This window comes from Otolemur garnettii, unplaced genomic scaffold (genome assembly GCF_000181295.1).
Source record: "Otolemur garnettii isolate 467f Iridium unplaced genomic scaffold, OtoGar3 scaffold00150, whole genome shotgun sequence".
NCBI classification, from domain to species: domain Eukaryota; kingdom Metazoa; phylum Chordata; class Mammalia; order Primates; family Galagidae; genus Otolemur; species Otolemur garnettii.
This window is the reverse complement of record NW_003852545.1, coordinates 2,478,988-2,483,907: the sequence shown is the minus strand read 5'-3', so window position 1 is coordinate 2,483,907 and position 4,920 is coordinate 2,478,988.

Sequence of the window (4,920 nt, the reverse complement as noted above, 5' to 3'; positions counted from 1 at the left end):
AAGAAAGAAAGAAAAGACACATTAAAGAAGGCAGGGAAATAGTTCTATATTATTGGTGTCACCTTTCCCACCTTCTGCCAAGCCTATGTGAGAGAATAAAGGGAGCACCTGCCTGCTGTGCCCAGGGTCAGGTTTGTCCCCATGGTATAAACTTCAGTCTGAACTCCATAACCCCAGATCTGAGATATAATCCTGCACCAGGCCAGCCTTCATAGCCTTATCCTCCAGACCTACCTCCACAGACCTACTTGCTGGACTGACTCCGCTGGACCCTGGCACCAGGCCACGTTACATGGACTTATGATTTTGACCCACTCCAATGGCCCCAGTTTACAAGCTTGCCTTTGTGTATGCAGGAAAAAGTCAGATTCTTTGGAGTCAAGGGGTAGGCCCAACCAATCACTGGTCCAAACCCAAGGCTGGCCCTCCCAAGAACTCCAGCAGCAAGGTATGTGGGTCAAAAGGATAGTGACCTGGGTGGAACACTTGGATGAATTACTAACTCCAATAATGAACTGGAACTACCTGCAATAAGGTCCTATAACCAGATTTTGCTTTGTCTCTAAGCCATTCTTTGGATAGGCCTCTGGACCCCACAGCTTGCATATCTCACTTTTCAAATCCCCTGCCCACTCCTAAGTAAACTCAACATCTTTGGAACATCTCTCTGTTATTTAGGTTGATAACATCATTTTACAACTCCTTACTACTTGTCAAATATTCTTGAGTAGTTCATTTAGATATATTATAATATATAGTAGTTCATTTAGATATATATAATATATAATTATTATATTATAATCCAACATTTTACTTTGCCTATTTCGTTCATGTCTAAATTTCTTTTTTTGGCCAGGGCTGTGTTTGAACCTGCCACCTCTGGCATATGTGGCTGGTGCCTTACTCCTTTGAGCCACAGGCGCCACCCCTATGTATAAATTTCTGATAAAATCTCCATTTCTTTCCACCATAAAACTTCACAGAAAGAAAATAAAGTTTGAACTCTCTACCTCCACTTTTTAATTAATTTATTTATTGCCACATCACTATCTCTCTTTTAGTTTAACTAACTGAATTTCTGAATAAATACCAAACAGTGAGGGTCAAAGTCTCAAAAAAAAAAAAATAAAAATGTCAAAGAAGAAGAAACAAAATAAATTTCCTTTAATTTAGGGGATTAATAAATAGCATTCCTTATTTTTGCTCACTATGTCAAGTCTGCAAAGAACATGACATAAATTAGTATATATATTTGAAAGTTCATTTAACTGTGGATAATATGTTTAGTGAACACAGCGTAGACTAAATAATTATTGTCTTAGTCTTTTTTGTGGCTCTATGACAGAACACGACAGACTGGAGAATTTATAAAGAAAGCAATTTCTGACAGTTCTGGACGTTGGGAATGTTCAATGTCAAGAAGTTGGTCTTGGAAGAGAGATTTCTTGCTGCACCATCCCCAGGTGGAAGGTGGAGGGCAAGAAAACAAGAGAACAAGAGGCTGGTGAGCTCACATTTATAGCAAGTCCGCTCTCATGATAACGAACCCATTCCTACAATAATGACGCTAATCCTTTTATGAGGGCACAGCACCCATGACCTTATCACCGCTTTCTAAGCTCCACTTTCTAACATTTTTGATTTGGGGATTAAGTTTCTAGCCCATGAACACCTTTAAACCATACCCTGTACTTAAACATGCCAAGACTGAGTTAAAGTGGTGGATCCAATCTCAGGCAGACCCATCTGCTTTGTGGACCAGATAGATAATGCTTTGCTGAGAATGGAATGTAATCGTGAGCAAACCAGGAAGCCCCCATTCTGCATGCAGAAAGAGGACGGGAAAGAGTCAGGTTCATTTCTTCCCCCAAACTCACTTTATTGGCTTCCTGCTTTCACTGTGATGTTAACCATAGATGTTGCCACAAATGTAGTGGCTTAAAACAATACAAATGTGTTGTCTTGCACATCAGTAAACCAGGCATCTGATAACAGGTCTCAAGGAGATTACAAAAAAATAAGGGTGTTAGCGGGGTGACATCACATTCTGAAGTCTCAAGGGAAAATCAATTTCCCAGATTCCAGAGAGAAGCCACCTGCGTGCACTGGCTCTTGGCTCTCTTCCTCCATCTTCAAAAATGGCGGTGATTGGTTCTTACATCAAATAATCTTTAACTTTTACTTTTAAGAATCTTTGGGAATATACTGTGCTCACTCAGATAATCCAGGATAATTTTGCTCTTGTGAGGTTAGCTAATTAGCAAATTATTTTCATTCACCACCATTATAATTTGCTCTATAAGGCTGCACATTCACAGGTTTCAGGGATTAGAACATGGGTGTCGAGGGGCTGTTATTCTTCCTACCATAGTCAAACCTGATGATGAGGTTTGCACAGAGTTAAAGGACTGATTCCAGCTGACCTCTTTCTATAGAAAACTTGAAGAGTAATGGGAAAGTATTTTCACCACTGCCAGATTAATTGCAAACTATGGCCCAATCTTGCCTTCTCTGAATCCATACCCATTACACTGTGTGTCTTCAACTCACTTTATTAAGAGGTAGTCTATTTCTCATCCCTTGATTCCTGGAAGGTGTATTGGCTTTGAGCAGTAGAAAGGTGTTAGTGTCAGTCACTGAGCCTATGTCTCAAGAGGCTTTAGGCTGCTCGCCCCATCCCTGGCTGTGCCATGAGAACATATCCAGGTTAACCTTGTTTATGATGAGGGCCACGAGCTCCAGTCACACTCATGCAGCAGCCTTGCCAGGCAAGCGAGTGAGTACAACCCAGGCCAGACATCCACCTAGTCCATCCACTCTAATTTTCTATACCCAAAACTAAGGTACATAAACAAGTTATACCTTTAATACATTTAATGCCATGGTGGTAGATTATGCAGACCTGTTGTAGCGTAAGATTACTGGTATATCATCTCAGTAAAAAAGTCATTCTGAAATGGGGCTAAAGGAAAATTTCACATACCAGACATGTTATCTAGTCATCAAGGAGAAGATTCTATTATTTGCATATTACTTGTATTTTTAAATGAGCAAACTGGCTTCACTGGTGGAATACCACCTCTTCATTCTCTCTATCTTGGTTATATTGAAGGTTGGAATGAATCTCAGTCCATTACCTAGGGCTCCGCCAATGTCAGCCAACTCTGGTGGAGGCTGAATGCCTCTAACTCCTGAATAGCAAAGCCTAAGTTAGATACATTGACTTGGATGTACTATTTTAGTTATTTTGTATTTGTTCTGATTTCCGCATCCTTGTTAAAATGAGTAGCTTACTGACTGCATTTAATGTTTGAAATTCAAATAATACATAATATCATGTGAATCCATATGTATATTCCTGAAAATATTTGAATGTTTGATAGAAGCCAGAATAGTGTATTATACTCCTCTATAAATGATATAAATTATTTGTCTGAGTATAAGTTATTCCTTTCCGTATACATTTAATTTGAGAAACATAGTGTTTTGCATACTACAGAAAATAGCATTTGAGGAATGAGGAAAGGTAGAACTAGTTTCTAGTTAGGCCTCTGCCAGTTAAGACTTGAGAGATACTGGGGTAGGCCATGCGTCAGTCTATATTATACCATAGACTGTGCAAATTTTAAAGTAAAAAAAAAAATTCCTTTTTTCTTTGCAGTTTTTGACTGGGGCTGGGTTTGAACCCACCACCTTCGGCATATGAGGCCGGCACCCTACTCTTTTGAGCCACAGACGCCACCCAGAAATATATTTCTTCTAGTTCTGCAGGTTGGGACATGCAGAGTTTAAGAACCTGTATCTAAAAAAGGTTTTCTTGCTGCAGCGTCTCAGGGTGGAAGGCAGGGGGAAGAACGGCCCAGTCCAAGGGAGCACAGCCCGGCCCAGGGAAAGCCAAGCTACTTCGTCTATCAGTAACATCAGGCACCCAATTCCATATTAATCTATTCAGGAGGGCTTCTCTCTCGGGCACTAAGCACTTCTTAATAGTCCCACCTCTTAGCACTGTTTCACAAAGATGGAGTTTCTGGCACATAAACTTCAGAAGACTCATTTACACCTTATCAGGTAGGCGGCTCCCTTCCAGGGATAGTTCATGCCTCATAGAATTATGACAAAGACTCAATTAAACAATGAAGAGAAAATGTTTATTATAGTGCCAATAATACAGCAAATCTTTAATAAACATTAACTAAAATAGGTAATGTTATTAAAAATTTATAATAATAATAATAGACCCATTTGATATTCTTTGAAAAAAATTCATGACTATTCTCTCTCTCTCTCTTTTTTAGACAGGGTATCATTCTGTTACACAGGCTAGAGCATAGTGGCTAGATTATAGCTCAATGCAATCTCAAAGTCTTGCATTCAGACAACCCTGCCACCTCAGCTAAGTAACTAGGATCTAGAATTCTAGGATGCCTGGCTAATATTTTCATTTTTAGCAGTGAAGGATTCTCCCTGTGTTACCCAGGGTAGTCTCAAGCTTCTGGCCTCAAATGAGGCCTCAAACCTCCTGCCTCAGCCTCCTACTAGAATGCAGAGATTACGAGTGTGAGCCACTGCTCCAGGGACTATTTAGTTTCAGGACTCTTGTTTCTTGGCTTCAACATTTGACTTTTGTAGCAAAGTTTTCTAAGTTAAAAAATTACTACTATGATTTTTTTCTAAATTTTACATGTTTAAGGTATACGATATGCTGCTTTGATATACAAGTATATGATAAAAGAGTTAAAAGAAAATTAACATGGCTATCATATCTCATAGTCATCTCATTTTGTGTTAAGAGCATCTACAGGCTCGGCGCCTATAGCTCAACCGGCTAGGGCGCCAGCCACGTACACCTAAGGTGGTGGGTTCGAATCCCCAGCCCGGACCCACCAAACAACAATGATGGCTGCAACCAAAAAATAGCCG